The following is an 18,166-nucleotide window of genomic DNA, read 5'->3' as shown; positions in this document are numbered from 1 at the left end:
GCCTGGCCTGCTGTGTTCCTCCCGCTCCACACTGTTATCAAATCATCTTTGATGCCCAGTTTAGAGTTAGCAACATTCCATGATTCTGCCCAGGCTTACATAAAAAGAGGCATTATAAGCCAGCAAGGGACCATGAAATTGAGATAAATACATTCAGAAGAGGCGTCACAGGGAGAGAGGTTGGAGACAAGAAGAAGAGGGATGACTCTTCCACAATGATTTTTAGAAAGGCAGGTATCCCAACTTCTTTGTCAAAAGAAACTTGAATGTTCTTCTTTCAAAGTCAGTCTATTCTAATGGCTAAATCTATTGCATTGAATGAGATTCATTCAACTCCAGTGGTTTACTGTAAGGCATAGCTTTAATAGCAATGGGAAATTCACCTTAGTACTTTAATGAACATCATAATGTACTTCCATAAATTGTTAAAAGCAGTGTCAAAACATGCACAATCCTTGCTACCTCCTTTTCTTGTAGATTCTCTATCCTCTCCTTAATATCTTTGTCAGACAGTCCTCAGGATTAGATGGCTTGTTTCTTTGCTTTTATGAGTTGCACGATATCTGGAAAATTCTCTGATCAAAACAAAAGACATGTCCAAATTGTTTGTGGTCTTCCTGGAAGTCTCCTTCCATTCTGTGCATGCTCTACCCAACAAAACTGGCTTTGAATCATAACTGCCTCTACACCAGGCACGTTTGCTTGGGGACAGATGCTACTATTGGATTGTATTTCTTGCCATTGAATACAAAGCTGGGTGGAAGGGTGAGCTGTGAGAAGGATTCAAAGATGTTACAGTACTTTGGACAGGCTGACTGAGTGAGCAAATATGCATGCTAATGCAGCATGTGGATAAATGAGGTTATCCACTTTGGTAGCAAAAACAGCAAGGCAAATTATTTGAAGACTGCAAGTTGACAGGGGAAATGTTCAGCAAGACCTGGTGTCCTTGTGCACCAGCAGTAAAAGCAGCAAATTACTGACCTTCAAGAGCAAGAGGATTTGATTATAGGAGCAAGGATATCTTACTGCAATTACACAGAGCATCACTGAGGCCACATCGGAATAACGTGCAATTTGAGTCTCCTTATCTTAGGAAGGATGTTCTTGTAGAGGAAGTGCAGCGAAGATTTGCCAAATTGATTCCTGGGATGACAGGTCTGATGTACAAGGAGAGAATGAATCTGTTAGGACCGTATTAACTGGAGTTCAGAACAATGAATTGGGAGTGGACGGAATTTCTTAGAAACCTACAAGTTTCTAAAAGCACTAGACAGGTTGGATGCAAGAAGGGTGAGGAGTCCGGAACCTGGGGTCATAGGATAAGGAATAAACCTTTAGGACTGAGATGAGGAGAAATTTCTTCACCCAAGTGAGCCTGTGGAATTCACTACCATAGAATGTGATTGAGGCCAAAACACAGTTTTCAAGATTATGGTAGATATAGCTCTTGTAGGTCAGAGGATATTGGCAGGGGGTGGGGGAGGAGGTGGTGGTGGTGGTGATCGTGGTCGTGGTGGTGTCATCATACTGAATGGCAGAGCAGGCTCGAAAAATCAAATGGTCTACTCCTGTCTTCTAGTTCCTATGAATTTTGAAGAATCTTGAGAACCTGGTGGTACTTCTCAAATGCACTCAAGTGGCAGCTGTCAGTTGTGCAAGCCTCCGAAACACATGGAAGGTGGTAATCACTGTTGCCCAATAAACCAGGAACTTTAGTCTCAGGTCCAAGATCCTGACAGTCTTTCCCTCAAATGGGAAATGGTCTAGTTGGCAAAGTGGAGGCAATGATGAATTTTGTCATTTTGCCTCCCTTTGTCCAGAGATGCCTCCCAAAATACAGAAAAGAATCCATGTTCCAGGATCTTGCCATTGATTCAAATCAGATGAGAAGTACAGTTCTGTGGAAGCATATTGAAAAACGAACATGGTTTTCCATGTGTTCATTAAAAGGCTCATTTTCCCATACAAGAATGTCGATGATAAGCAGGCATTCAGTTAATACCAACTGAATTCTTAAGTCGCAAGGTTCAACATTCCAGTTGCACTCCAAACCTTGACAGCAAAAAACATCAAGGCGAATAACTCATGCGGCCTGACTGAAGCACTGTCTTTAGGCTAATCAAGTCACCAGAGGCTCATTTCCTTCTTGGTAGGATGTAAGACAGGTGGTGGGCTTACTTTCCTGTGTCCTGGCCTACATATATTCCTCAATCAACAGATTATCAAGTCATCAAAATTGGTTGTCTATGGGAACCTGTCGTGAGTTTCTAACATTACAACAGTGAATACATCTTACAAGTACTTGGACAGCTGTTAAATGTTTTTGAGGCATCCGTGAGTGTGAAAAGCACGATATAATTACGTTTTTAATCGCCTGCCACTCCTGCCCAATTCAGTTCCCCACGTTATCACAACCACAAATATTCCCCACTTTAGCCTAAACAGGAGGAAACAGGAGGTTAGCAGACTGCACAACTGTAACAACAAGAATGCTCAGCGAACTAACATGTTCAACAAGACCTGGTACTGGACTAAAACCTGATTTTTCTGAGTTAGTTGCACTGAAGCCAAATCCAACACTTACGCACACTGGGCAAGTCCATCCTGGCCTCTCCTCAAGTTTAAACTTCAAAAAAGTTAATGGCAAAACAGCAATCTATTTTTAAGCCCAGAAAGCTAAAACCTAATGACTATGTATCTGAGAAATATTGTAACTCAAACTAACACACCATATTGACCTGTAACGTTTTGATAACTTCAGTACCTGGGGCTCCAAGAATAAAATTTAAGGCAGTTCTCAAGTCTAAAAATAGGATGTCTGGTATTTTGTAATCAGGAGGGTCAAGCTCATATTTCTTCCCCCTCCCAACCACAATTTCTTTCCTCCCTATCCACGAATCAAACTGACCTCAAATGAAAGCTGAGGTTCACGCAAACCAGCCTTAAATTTTATTCTACAAGATTTTATTCACATTTCAGTTAAAACGTTAAGATTTCAACACTCAATCGAAATAAGCACATCCTCCGTTTAATTCCAACTACAGATTAAAAGTACATCTCATTGATGGTAAACATCGAATTCAAGATTGCATTCTTTCCAACTCGAGGGTCTTGAATGTGCGTTAAAGCTACCATTTGATCTCTTAACCGCACACCGTCTCCAATAGGATCCCACCTTACTAACGGGCTTCATCAACTGACTTTCGTCAGTTCTTTGAACCGATAACAGGGCATACTGAAACAACTACCAAACAAAAAGGAAAACACCCAACTTCAAAATTAAACTACTGACGGTTTAATTAAACTAGTAGGAAAGCAGAGATGTCTCCCCCAGTACACCCTGTCCACAACAATGACAGCTTAACACCACAATATACCAAATACCACAGGAGCTGAAAACGTGAGATGGGGTGGGGATAGAAAACGCTGGAAATACTCGGGTCCAGATAAAACAAAGCTAACGGTTCAGGTCGATGACCTTCCATCAGAAACGTGGCTACCGGTCCAAGACCCAGGTCTGGATCGTGGTGAGGCTGCGTTTGAAGAGTGCCCGGAAGAGAAGATGTGAGTAGATCAGAAGCCCCGAATCCCTGGGGTGGGCGATTTGGGACACAGAGTCCGCTCTCCAGGAGTAGGCCCCTGCCATTAGTCCCCATCCCCCACCGGCCTCGGACCGACACCATCGAGCCCACGCCGCACGCCAAAGAAGCGGCCTCCAGCCCACGCGCACACCGTCACCTTTCCGTTAGCTCTGCGCTGAATTGAAAAGGCCCAGGTGCGGCCACGAGCCGCACTCAGAGCGTGCCTGCGGCGTGAGCGCTCCTGCCGCCGCTCATTTACCTGCTAATGTGCTCACAAAGCCGCGCGGCCCACGTGACTGCCTCAAATCCCCGCCGCCATCTTAACAATGTGACGTCATGGAGCGTCGCACCGTCAACCGCTCCTTTTCAGAAAAAGCCTTTTCCGAATCAATAATAGTAACAACTGTTTCATTAAGATCATTCGTTTGGTTTTCCATTCCAAAGGACAAAATAATTTTCCGCCCCTCTCCCTCCTCGTTTTTCCCTCTTGTGACTCGATGACTGACGTCATTTTCGAGCGCCGTTGCTCGTGGTGATGGTGACTGTATACTGCTTTGGTGGAGCGACTGGAGTTTAGTAATTTGGACAAAGGTTATATAAATTACAATTAAAATTAATATAAAAGCTCTAAATATCCAAAGTTAAACAAAAATAAAGTCTTAAAAGCATTCATTTGGTTAGGTTCTTTGAAGAGGATATAGACGTAGAGACCATCTACTGTTGTTTTGCATAGAGAATGGTGAAGGGAAGAAAACTGTTACTACTTTGTTTTTCTTCATTTATTTTGAATGAAGATGCAGACTGAGACTGAATTATAACACTGTGTGATATCGTTCTCAAGGGCAACTGGGGATGGGCAATCAATGCTGGCCGATCAGTCAGCGATGCCAGTGTCCCATGACTGAGTATAAAATCCTCTTTATGTATGGGAGTGATAACAGAGCATTAAACATAAATGTGATGAACTTGGGAACTACTGCTGTCAGTGGTGGGAAAATTACTGAAGGGTTGTCAAGGATAACATTAATTTTTTTTTCAGAATTACATAGGATATACAGCAGAGAAACAGCCCATTAGACCCAAACAATCCTGCAAATGCAAATGTTTTTGCTCCAGCCACCTTCTCTCATTTAAATCTATCATTGTACACCTCTTCCCATTTACCACTCATATACTTATGTCCCTTCCTCTTAAACGCATATATACTGTTCAGTTTAGTCACTTTTTAGGGTAGCAAGTTCCAGAATCCTGCCTCTATTTGGGTTTTGTAGTAGGAACTGCCGATGCTGGAGTCTGAGATAACATGATGTAGAGGTGGATGTATGCAGCAGGCTGTTTTCATCCCGCTCTACACCTTGTCATCTCTTTCGGTGGGTACGTTTCTTCAGAATTTCCTATTTCTTGGTGACTACCTTTATATTGACAACCCCGAGTTATGTTTGTCCTAGTTAACATGAATATTAACTCTGGATCCACTTGGTTAAACAAGACAGCCAGTAGAGATTGTTAAAGGCAAATCAATCTGATTAACCTCATTGACCTGATGTGACTTCTCTGATTAAGTCACAGGGAGGGCTGATGGGCTTGTACAGTTGACATTATTTATCTGTGTTTGTATGTATAAATTTTATTTGTGTGTATAGTTAACATAAATACTTGCAAAATGCATCTGTTAAATCAGATTGGTCACAACATAGAAAGATGCTATTCAGCCATTTGCATTGTGCAGTTCACTGTGAAGTCAATTCAACAAGAGCCATGCACTCAACTTCATTCCCTGACCATGTTTCCCCCTCAGATAATTCTCCAACACCTTTTTGAAAGACAGTGTTTTTGGTAATATCCTTGGTCCTGTTATGCTGCTAAAGAATATTTAGAGTCTGCTAAGGAATACATTAACTTTATTTAGAATCATAGAGTTATAAAGTTATACAGCGCAGAAACAGACCCTTTGATCCAACTCGTCCATGCTGACCAGATATCCTAAACTGATCTTGTCCCATTTGTCAGCATTTGGGATGTATCCCTCTAAACCCTTCCTTTTAAATGTTGAAATTTACCAGTCTCCACCACTTTCTCTGACAGCTCATTCGATGCACACACTACCCTCTGCATGAAAACATTGCCGCTTAAGTTCCTTTTAAATCTTTCCCCTCTCAAGTTAAATCTATGCCCTCTAGTTTTGGACTCCCCTACCCTGCCAAAAAGACTTTGGCTATTCACCCTATCCATACCCCTCATGATTTAATAAACCTCTGTAAGGTCACTCCTCAGCCTCCGATGCTCAGGGAAAATAGCCTCAGCCTATTCAGCCTCTCCCTACAGCTCAAACCCTCCAATCCTGCCAACATCCTTGTAAATCTTTTCTGAATCCTTTCAACTTTAACAACATCGTTCCTACCGCAGGGAGACCAGAATTGCACACAGTATTCCAAAAGTGGCCTCACTAATGTCCGGTACAGCTGCAACATGACATCACAAGTCCTATACTCAATGCACTAACCAATGAAGGCAAGCATGCCAAATGCTGCCTTCACCACCCTGTTTACCTGCAACTTTACTTTCAAGGAACTGTGAACCTGCATTCCTCGGTCTCTTCGTTCAGCAACACTCCCCAAAATCCTTTCATTAACTGTATAAGTCCTGGCCTGGTTGGCCTTTCCAAAATGCAACACCTCACACTTATCTAAATTAAACTCCATCTGCCACTCCTTAGGCCATTGGCCCATCTGATCAAGGTCCCATTGCACTCTGAAATAATCTTTGTCACTGTCCACTACACCACCAATTTTGGTGTCATTTACAAACTTACTAATCATACCTCCTATATTCACATCCAAATCATTTATATAAACAGCAGTGGACCCAGCACCGATCCTTACAGCACACCACCAGTCACTGGCCTCCAGTCTGAAAAGCAACCCTCTACCACCACCCTCTCCTAACTTCAAACTAATTTTGTATTCAATTGACCAGCTCCCCCGGATTCTGATTTAAGAACTATCTTACTGTGAATTCTTTTTGCCACGAGACTGCAAGACAGCATGATCATTTGACATTGTATCACATCCTCCAATAATATATACTGTGCCTCTCTGGCATATCACAGTGAGACTTGGCTCCTTCTATGACACTTGCCAGATTACTGCTAGCCTACACAGGAAGTGGAGCAAAACTAAAACTTCTGGTTATTTTAAACTGAAAATTATTCCAAAAATCAATTTTCCTGAAGTTTTTGTGTATGTCCATAACAATGGTAGTATGCATGAAGACGGAGTGAAATTGTGAATCAATAATGTGTGAAATAGGCTTCCCAGTGGCCTGTGTAAAAATTGCAGCACATTTGTGTGTTCTTGTGGTACAGTGGTGGTGTCCTCACCTCTGAGCCAAACAGTCTGGGTTCAAGTCCCACCTGCTCCAGAGCTGTATGATAACATCTCTGAACAGAATTATTAGAAAATATCCAATTAGTATGTCATAGAGTCATAGACGTATCCAGCACATAAATAGACCCTTCGGTCCAACTCGTCCATGCCGACCAGATTGCCTAAACTGAACTAGTCCTATTTGCCTGCATTTGGCCCGTATCCCTCTCAATCTTTTCCATCCATGTATCTGCGTACCACTTCCTCTGGCAGCTAGTTCCATATATGCACCACCCTCAGTGTGAAAACGTTGCCTCTCATGTTCCTTTTAAATCTTTCCCCTCTTACCTTAAACCTATGCCCTCTAGTTTTGTTTTTCCACTGCCTTGGAAAAAGACTTTTGCTATTCACCTCATCCATGCCCCTCATGATTTTATAAACCTCTATAAGGTCACCCCTCAACCTCCTATGCTCCAGGGAAAAAAGTCCCAGCATGTTCAGCCTCTCCTTATAACTCAAACCCTCCAATTCTGGTAACATCCTTGTAAATCCTTATTGCACCCTTTCCAGTTTAATAACCATCTTCCTACAATGGGGTGATCAGAATTTACACAGTACTCCAAATGTGGCCTTACCAATATCTTGTATAGCTGTAACATAATGTCCCAACTCCTGTACTCAATTCTCTGACTGATAAGACAAGCATGCCAAATGCCACCTTCATCACTGTGTATACCTGTGATGCCACTTTCAAGGAACTATCTACCTGTACCCCCAAGTTACCTCTGTTCAACAAAATTCCCCAGTAAGTCCTGCTCTGGTTTGTCTTACCAAAATGCAACACCTCGCATTTATCTAAATTAAATCCAACTGCCGTTTCTCAACCCACTTGATCAAGATCCCAGTGTACTCTTGAGATAAGCTTCTTCACTGTTCACTACACTGCCAATTTTGGTGTCATCCACAACCTTACTAAGCATGCCTCCTATATTCTCATCTAAATCATTTATATAAATGAACAATGGCGAACCCAGGACCAATTCTTGTGGCCACTGCTGGTCACAGGCCTCCAGTCTGAACAACAACGCTCTACCACTGCCCTATGTCTCCTACCATCAAGCCAATTGTGTATCCAGTTAGCTAGCTCTCCCTGGATTCTAATGAGTCTATCTTGAGGAATCTTGTTGAAGGCTTTGCTAATGTCCATGTGGACAATGTCTACCACTCTGCCTTCATCTATCTTCTTCGTAACCTCTTCAAAATATTCAAATTTGAGAGACATGATTCCCCATGCACAAAGCTATGCTGGCTATTCCTAATCAGTCCCTGTTTTCCAAAGGCATGGAGATCCTGTCTCTCAGAATCTGTAGTTCTGTGGCTTTTTCCTTGCAACCTTTCTTAAAAGAATGGCACAACATAAGCCACTCTCCAGTCTTCCAGCACCTCACCTGTGGCTGTTGATAAAACAAATACCTCCGCTAGAGGCCCCACAATTTTTTCCCTGGCTTCCCACAACATCCTGGGTGATATGTTTAGATCCGCTAGCTAATGAGATCAAAGTCATCTTAATAAATAAAATCCAACTTGCAGTTATAAGCAGGGGGTGTAATGTCCATAGTTTAACCTTTGGATGTGTGACTCAACAGGCCAGTCATGGCTCATATCTATGCTGACTAGAATAGGTAGATCATTATCTTTTTCATCAATCTTCACAGTGGGGAAAATGCATTCCACTCTGTTTAATTTTTTGTTTTGCTTCATCATCAAATGCACCAGTATCATCAGATAAGTCAACAAATGCAAAATATGCAATTCGATGTATGGAGAGCAAGATATTTTGTGGAGGGAAGATTCTGAAACATAAAGTGCCACAATTTATCCAGAGTGGGTTATTTACTGCAGTCAAAAGTGAAGCCATAGCCAAAGTGGGTCAGAATGAATTTGATGAATCCTTTGCATTGAAAGGCAAGGTAATTTATGGGTTTGAAAACTGATTGTGGTTAAAAGGTATTTCTGCAGAATTATTTCATTCAATAAACTATGCTTTTTGCTGTCCCTGAAGAGAACCTGCAGTGATATGCCATCCTTGTACTATCATCACCATCTGCTGCAGCTTGTCTGCAACTACCTTATGATATGCATTATCCAACTACACCTAAGTCACCTAAATACCCTCTACCTTGAGCTTTATAAGATCTTTGTAGCTTTTGAGTATTGATCAACTACTAACATTTTCCATTCTGAATGTCATTTTGTAGAATTCTTGCTCTTATAATTTCACACACCTCAACATTTGTCTTTTGTTCTGAATACGGATTTTTAGCACAATCTTAGTGCCTACATTTCAAAGGCTTCTATTTTATCCACATAGATCTTATTATTATCTAGGTTCTTTTAGGTCAACAGAAAAGTGAACAGAATGTGGCATCTTATGAGGTTTGTTTTTCTTGTTACAAGTTGAGTTTTCTTGTACTTAACATGTTTTATATCTGCAAAAAAATTACTTGTGACTATCTCTATCCTTCTCCGAACTTCAGCATCACATTGGTTGTTATCATTTGTCCCTCATGTACAAATTTACATAGTCCAATGTGACTCCATCTACTTTGACTTCCTTCTCATGATGTTCTGATGTTCACGCTTAAACCAAATTCCAAGCATCAGGATTTTCCTTGATCTGCAAGATTTTGTAAGACCTCTTCCAATTCCACAAGCAGCACTCTGTCATTAGTATACAAGTTTATGTTCTTGCCTTCACTTTTTAATCCAAGGATATATTTAATTCTAGAAATTTGATGAGCGCAGAATTAATAATTCTGATAACAGTACATAACTACGTTGTACTCCTCTCTTCATTTGAAAAAGGTCTGAATGGCTGTCTTCGAGACTCGCTATTTGGTCCCAATATAGGTTCTGGATAAATCTCTAACCTTTGATGTTTATGTCACATTTCAACAACACTTTCAATTTTTGGTGATAAACATGATTGCCTGCTTTTCACAGTTCACAAAGCATTTTTTAAAATATTCACTTGTGCTATGTGGGCATCACTGGCTGGCCAGCATTTATTACCCATCCCTAGTTAGCCTTGAGGAAGTGATGGTGAGATGCCTTCTTGAATTGCTGGAGTCCACATGCTGAAAGTTGGTCCACCACACCATTAGGCAAGAAATTTAAGGATTTTAACCCAGTGACAGTGAGGGAACAGTGATATGTTTCCAAGTCAGGCTGGTGAGTAGCTTGGTGGGGATCATGCAGGTGGTGGTGTGTCCATATATCCGCTGCCTCTGTACTTCTAGATGGAAGTGACCATGGATTTGGAAGGTGCTGTCGAAGGATGTTTGGTGAATTTCTGCAGTGCATCTTGTAAATAGTACACACTGTTGCTACTGAGCGTCAGAGGCTTGTGGATATGGTGCCAATCAAGCAGGCTGCTTTGTCCTGAATGGTGTCAAACTTCTTGAATGTTGTTGGAACTGCATTCATCCAAGTTACTGGGAAGCATTCCATCACACTCCTGACTAGTGCCGTTTAGATCGTGGACAGACTTTGGGGAGGCAGGTGAATTACTTGCAGCAGTATTCCAAGCCTTCAACATGCTTTTGCAGTCACTATATGTTAATGTAGTGAGTCAAATTGAATGGCTGGTCAATGGTAACCTCCAGGATATTGATTGTGGGGGATTCAGTGGTTGAATGTCAAGACACAGTGGTTAGATTGCCTTTTTATTGGAGATGGCCATTGCCCGGCCTGTGTGATGTGACTGTTTTAGTGGATATTTATTCAAGATTGTTCTTAAGTTAAACATTCCCTCTCCTATTCCTACATCAGTTCTAAATCCAGACTGGATTTCACTAATTTCTGCTTTAAATGTGTTATTATTTTTTATGTTATGATTATCAAGTTCACTTTAAGATGACTAATCATGATTAGCTCTAAAATGATGGCACTCCACCACGAGGCTTCTTCAGTAAACCATGCCTTAGAAGTAAAATATCAATGAATAGAACAATGTTAAATTCAGATTTCAAAATATTGATCAAAAACAGTTCACATTGTATATTCGGTTTTGAGTTGATCAGTTTTTTGGAAGGATTATGGAGGCTTCAGAGTTTGACATATGTAACATATTGCAGAACATCGTGCATAAGAATGACTAACATTATGGGGAACAAGAGTCAGCACGGACACAATGGCCAACTACTCTCTTGTGATAGTGGGGACTGCCGATGCTGGAGAATCTGAGATAACAAGGTGCAGAGCTGGATGAACGCAGCAGGCCAAGCAGCAAAGCTGACGTTTCGGGTCTGGACCCTTCTTCGGAAAACAGTTTTCTGAAGGGTCCAGACCCGAAACATCAGCTTTGCTGCTTGGCCTGCTGTGTTCATCCAGCTTTATACCTTATTATCTCATACTCTCCTTCTGTGCTGTATTATCTCATGATTCTAATCCACGACTTTATTTTTTTAAGCGACATTATCAAAAATTGCTTTAATAGGATGGTGTGGTAAACATTACTGTATATACTGGTGCTCAAGGTTTGGTCTGGGATACAATGATTAATTAGCAAAGAGCAAGTGGTGCACTAACTGCAGTTTAAGATGTTTGACACACATATGGGGTGCATGGAATTGCCTTTGTTTCCTTGCACTTTGAAATGAGAAGTATTGTCTCTCTCTGCACCAACATTCCTCACTTTGAGCTCAAAAATTCACACCAAGGTTTTCAAAATTTCAATAATTTATATAAAATAGGTTAGAAAGAATTCTAACAAGTTGTAAGTAACACAAATACAAAATTAGTTCTGTCAGTGTACATTTTCAGCAGTGGATTTCACAGAATGCAGACATGAGACATACCACACTTCAAAATCTATATTATGGTTAAGTTAGTTCCATGTTTAAAGGTGCACAAAGAGATAAATAAGTGAATGCTTAACCATCACAAAACATAATGTTGATCACTACCTCTTTTTAAGTATCTTACAAAGGTTGACATCAGTACTTATACGTGCCTGATCAAAACTGTACAAAGCAGGCAAAATAGAAAAAATGCATTTCGTAAGCAGGTTCCATTAAAATAAACAGCTGCATATGTTTCAAGAACATAGTACAAAGACCTGCTTTAAAACAAATTATAGCCGAGAATGTTATTGAAACTTATTTCAACAAGATATTTTGCGTATGTACAAACTTAAATATATTTAGAAATCATAGCCCAGCCCACATAACTGTTTACACACCCAGATCAAAGTATTGCCCATGCCAAGTTTCTGCTAATTCTGCTTTTGAGGAGAATCTTCAAGTTAAGCTCATTCCATTAGCAAGGCACTAGACGAGTAGGCACATTTCAAGTTCTTTAAATATGAAAAATATATTCACATACTATCAAACTTGGGTGCCATAAAAGTTCTGCAAAAACAGACTAAAGTACAACACTGATAGTAATAGATAATTCAAGACTGTTTAGTATTGCTCTTAAAAAGTAATTCTCAGTGATTTTAAATCAGTTTACTCACATGGTGCAACAGACACTTTTACTCAAATATTTGTGCTAACTAAATTGTCATTTTTGAGCACAAAATATTGCATGTTTTATGTACATTTTGTACAAATTTTTTTTAGTTGTTAACATGAACTTTAAATTATGAGTAGGTCAAATTTTAAGTGGAATGTCAAACCAATTATTTTATTTGGAAGTAAAAATGGTCCCATAAGAAGAAAATGTCAGTACTAAAATCAATTGAAAATGTTCCTCTCATGTTAAGTTGTAGCTAAGTAAAACGAGCTTGCCTTCGCCATGCTATAGCAGTTAGTGATACTGCTGTACAATTACATGTTTCTTTTAACCAATCTGCACTGCAAATTTGACAATTCGTTTAATGATAATTAATAATTACCCAGAAGTAATGTTATGATTGTTGTGCTTTGTAGCAGAAAGTAAACGCTTTTCCTTTAAGTTAAAACTTTAAGGGATGTTTACTGTCTCAGTTTGTTAAGTAATGGGAGAAACAGAAAAATGCTGTTCAGTTACTAAAAAGGTAATTATTTTTTCAAAACCAGTCCGGCCTTAACCTGCAAAAGGTCAACTTCCAACACTGCATCCTGAAAACTTACTTGCTCCAAAGTTTAACTTTCTTTTGCCATTCTCTTTCTGGCTCTTGGTCAGTTAAATGGACTGAGGTACGACATATTGAGGCAGTAATGTCTTTCTGAAATGCAGCACAAAGGTCACTGACATTTTCGGTCTTGCCACAGTATTCCCTTTTATCTGAACGAGAGCAGACCCTGCAGCAACAATTTAATTGCACCAGTGAATCCCACTATTCAGCTTCATTTTGGCAACTTATTCTTATTCAGATCAGGGTGTAAACCTGACTGCGACCACAGACCTATCGAGCGGAGTTCTGTGATGGGATATAACACTGCAGGAAGTTTGGGACTGAGAGGTTTCAAGGCTGAATGTGACAGTTGAATTCTAATTCTGTCCCTCCAGATTGGTCCAGTGCAACTTGAGGAGCTGGAATCATTTGGAAGAGTGGTCAAATTCCCTAACTGATACCAAAAACCTCACATGGAAAATACATTCTCTTAAATAACTCAGCATATGAGAAATGACTTCATCTTCCAATAAATGCCTTCCATCAGCTTTTCCAGGTAGACACTGTTCCTGTCAAGCTCTGCTGTGCATGTCACCTTCTGATGTCCTATAGCTGACTCTTTAAATTCTCCAGGGTGCCTTTAAACTGGTGAGTGGATAGGGCAAGTGCAGTGATAGGGTAATTGTAATTGATGTTTAGTGAGGGATTCCAGGTTGACCTACCTATCGGACCTTAAACTTCTGCAAAGACAGAAAAAAAATGTTAAGGTAATTAGTTTTAGTTTACCCAAAAAGGCAATCATGATTCATTGAGCAATAGCACTTTAAATAAATAATATTTGAGCAGGTTAGAGCACAATATGAAGGATGGACAGCGTAGAATGCCAACTTTAAACTGAAAATGGGACACACCTGCCTGCTTTCCCATTTCAAACCACTTCATGAATGTTGCAGTCTAAATTTACATGGACCATTTCCACAAAAGAATTGAGATGCTATTAGTCATTTCTGTTTTCAAAATTATGAATGGATTGGAGTGTGATTAGGTAGAAAGAATTTGAGTCACTGAGAAGGGGTTAGTGGTCAAAATGATCAGAGTGGATACCGCGGTTACGAAACTTCTGAATTTTGCTCAGTGACCATACCAGGAATGAATGCTTTTTCACCTCCAGTAACTATTCTGGGGTTGCTTTCTCTTGCAAGAAAGAGGTTTTTTTTTTTTAAAAAGTGTCTACTGCCAAGTAGAATCCATGTATGAAGGGAAAAAACGATATTCAGAGTTGCAATCTTACTTGGCAATGTGCACCGCAAAGTATGCTTGATACGGAGTGTGTTGTGCAAGGTATGCGAGCACCCTGCAGAGTATGGAAGTCCATACTAAATAAAAACCGAAAGAACTGTTGATGCTGAAAATCAGAAACAAAAACGAAAGTTGCTAGAAGAGCTCAGCAGGTCTGGCAGCATCTGTGAAGAAAAAAGAAATCAGTTAATGTTGCAGATCCGGTGACCTTTCGTCAGAACAGACCCTTCTGCAGAAGGGTCACCGGACCTGAGACATTAACTGATTTTTTTTGTTCACAGATGCTGCCAGACCTGCTGAGCTTTTCCAGCAACTTCTGTTTTTGTTCCATTTTAACAGTGGCAAGGGCCATACACTGCAGTTAAGATACTTTTTTTTTCACAAGGACAAGCAGTTCAACCTCATTTTACCTGAGCTGTGTAACCCGTACCAAGGTTACACAGTGTTACAGGTACTTACACAGTGTATGACTTTCTGGCATGCTTTCAAGCTTGTTGTAATGAACACATTTCCCTGTTGCAAGCAAAGTTCCATGCTCCTTTCCAACATTGATAATAGGAGCATTATGCTGTACTATAGTTGTTAAAGCAGTATCCTGCTTCTTCAAGGAGGTGCATGTAGAAAACTGCCTTGTTAAGTAACAAGAACAGAGCTGAAAGCATTTATTTAGGAAACAAATTGCAAAGGCAATATAGTTAGTATGAGAAGAAAGGTATAATAAACAACAGCATTGGATCAAAAAATCTATTGGATCAAAACTGAAAAGCACCAGTATGATCTAATAATGTATACATTGATCCATCCCTTCAAGCTGGTAACTGGCTTTTTTCTATCACAATGCTTTAATTACCATTGAGTATTGCAGTTGGGATGTCACAGTGTGGCTGAACAGGACGTTGGTGGGGCTACTTTTAGAATATTGCGTATAATTTTGGTCGCCCGGATATAGGCTGGATGTTGATAAACTGGAAAGAGTGCAGGAAAAAATTTACATGCATGTTTCTGGGATTGGAGGGTTTGAGTTACAGGGAGAGGACTGGGTAGATTGGGACCTTTTTTCCCCTGGAGCATCGAAAGCTGAGGGGACACCTTACAAAGGTTTATAAAATCATGAGGGGCATAGGTAAGATAAAGAGCCAAGGTCTTTTTGCCAAGGCAGGGGAGTCCAAAACTAGACAGCATATGTTTAAGCTAAGAGATAGATTTGAAAAGGGACCCGAGCACAGCTTTTTCACACAAATGATGTTGCACGTATGGAACGAGCTGTCGGAGGAAGTAGTAGACGTGGGCGCAATTACAACATTTAAAGGCCAATTGGACAGGTACATGAATAGACAAGGTTTAGATGGAATTCTGAGGAAGGGTCACTTGACCCAAAACGTTAACTCTGATTTCTCTCCACAGCTGCTGCCAAACCTGCTGAGCTTTTCCAGCAATTTCTATTTTTGTCTCTAATTTACAGCATCTGCAGTTCTTTCAGTTTTTATACAGTTTAGAGGAATATGGACCAAATCGAGCAAATGGGACTAGTTCAGTTTAGGAAACCCGGTCAGCATGGAAGAGTTGGACCGAAGGGTCTGTTTCCGTGCTGTATGACCCTAGTACTCCAAACAGCATTCCGATGTGTACCACAGTATAAGTAAGGTCTCAGGGAATACTGTACTCAAGGTAAATCCATGAAGAAAATATTTTTACCTTGGGATGTTTTACAATTACAAGAATAAACTTATAGGGCCACAGAGAAAGGGGGAATGGGACTTCCTGGATTGCTCCATTGAAAGAAGGAATGGACTCCACGGCAAAATGTTGTAATTGATTCTATGAATTTATCACCACAACTTGTAATTTTGTTGCACCTCGAAAATAGTAAAATGTCGCAAACAAAAACAGAAAATGCTGGAAAATGTCAGCAGGTCTGGCAACATCTATGGACATTTTTGTTTAAGAATTCCAGCACCCAAAGTTCTTTTGGTTTTTTGTAAAACGTCCCAAGGTGTTCCACAGGACGGTGATTGAAAAAAACTGAAATCAAGCCACTGAAGGCAATATTCAGACAAATTACTAAAAGCTTGGTCAAAGTGATGTTTTAAAGAGCATTCTGGAGGACAGAAATTTAGAGGCTGGGGGTTTTCCAGAGTTGAAGGCCTAGGGAAATGAAAAAATAAACAGCCATCAACAATGGAAAATTAAGATCAGAAGTTTGACAGAATTGGAGCAGTGCATTAACAGTGGAGGGCTGGAATGTCACATTAGGGAGGAGACAGACCATGGATAGACTTGAAAACAGGTAAAAATGTTAAGACTCTTGCCAGAATGAAGTCAATCTAGGGCAGTAACACAAGTGACCAGTGATCTAGACTGAGTATAAATTACTGGAAGAACGCAGGAAGCCAGGCGGCATCAGAGGAAAGGAGAAGTCAATGTTTCGGGTTTTACCATTCTTCAGTCCTGAAGAAGGATAATACCCGAAACGTTAACTTCTCCTTTCCTCCAGATATTGCCTGGCTTGCTGTGTTCTTCCAGCCTCCTGCTTGTCTACCTTGGATTCCAGCGTCTGCGTTTTTTTTGTCTTGAACGGAGTATAAATTGCAATGACTTCATATTTCCTGAAAGTAGAAGTTGGGATATCAATCTGAGAGTATTGGATTAGAATATTCAAAATAACAAAGGTTTGAAATTAGATTTCAGCAGATTAGCTGAGGCAGAAGTGCTATTGGTGACATGAAAACAAAAACAAACAAATTGCAGCAAGTTTGGTAGCATTCATGGAGACAGAAACAGAGCTAATGTTTCCAGTCCAATGCAAATCTCCTTCAGAATTGAAGACAGATATGGAAAAGTGATGGGCGTTATAGTGTAGAAAAAAAGGTGAGTAGCAGCAAATAGAACAGAAAGGAAGGGCGAGGGAAATTACAGATCACAGGTGTCACAGAACAGAAAGGGTGTGGTAGATCCAGAGTCAGTATTAATGGCAGATTTAGGTCAGCTCTGCTAACAGAAAAGCAAAGAAACAGACACTGGGTTGGAGCCAGGGAAGAGGTGTTTAAGCCAGGGAAAACAAAATGGAGAAATCAAAGAATTGTGAGCACTGGAGATCGGAATCAAACAAAAACAGAGATAGCTGGAGAAACTCAGCATCTGTGGAGGGAAAACAGTTAAAGCTTCAAGGCCAGTGAACTTTCTTCAGAACTGACAGCAGCTAGAAAAGGTGGCGTTTATGCTGATGACAGGGGATTGGGGGAATACGAGTGAATGGATAAGTGTACATGAGCCCAGAGAGAAAAGAGAAAAAAGGTAGATAAAGGGATCGTTGATAGCAAGCCAGAGAAAAAAATTTAGGTAGGTGATAATGGCTATGAGCTTGCTGGAGGAACAGCGCCTCATCATCTGCGTGGGGACATTAAACATTTCAGGACTCAACACTGAGATTAACAACTTTAAAGCACGAACATATCCTTTCATTATCTTTTAACTACCTCCTATGCCCCAGGTCTTGTCATGACATAGGTTCCTTACAGCACAGACAATCCATTTTCAACTACTCAGAGTGCCCATTATCACCTACCTAACTTCTCTTCTTCCCTGGCTTACTGTTCTCTATCTGGGCTTGGCCTCCACCTATTTGCTCACTGCTTCCTCCCAACACACCAATCACCATTGCTGGAAAAACTCAGGTGGTCTGTCAGCATCTGTGGAGAGCAAAGTTAATGTTTCAGGACCATTCCAGCAATTGCTGATTTTGCTTCTGATTTACAGTTCTTTGGATTTTTTTGAAGGACAGAGTTCATTGTCTGAAGTTGTTGAAGTCAGTGTTGTGT

At 40.5% G+C, this 18,166-nt stretch overlaps 1 protein-coding gene across 1 annotated transcript in view; it reads right to left on the bottom strand.

Moving 5' to 3' along the window:
* ubap2a (ubiquitin associated protein 2a) overlaps positions 1–3,911 on the bottom strand; it is a 108,922-nt gene extending 105,011 nt beyond the window's left edge. The window contains exon 1 of the mRNA XM_048611363.1: positions 3,844–3,911. The gene's annotated coding sequence lies outside the window, so the exon portion shown is untranslated. The remainder of the gene's footprint in view (positions 1–3,843) is intronic.
* Between the last annotated feature and the right edge of the window lie 14,255 nt (positions 3,912–18,166).

The sequence above is a fragment of the Rhincodon typus genome, chromosome 1 (genome assembly GCF_021869965.1).
Source record: "Rhincodon typus isolate 14 chromosome 1, sRhiTyp1.1, whole genome shotgun sequence".
Taxonomy (NCBI): Eukaryota; Metazoa; Chordata; class Chondrichthyes; order Orectolobiformes; family Rhincodontidae; genus Rhincodon; species Rhincodon typus.
The sequence above is the reverse complement of the archived record's forward strand: the minus strand, read 5'-3'. Positions and strand labels throughout refer to the sequence as shown.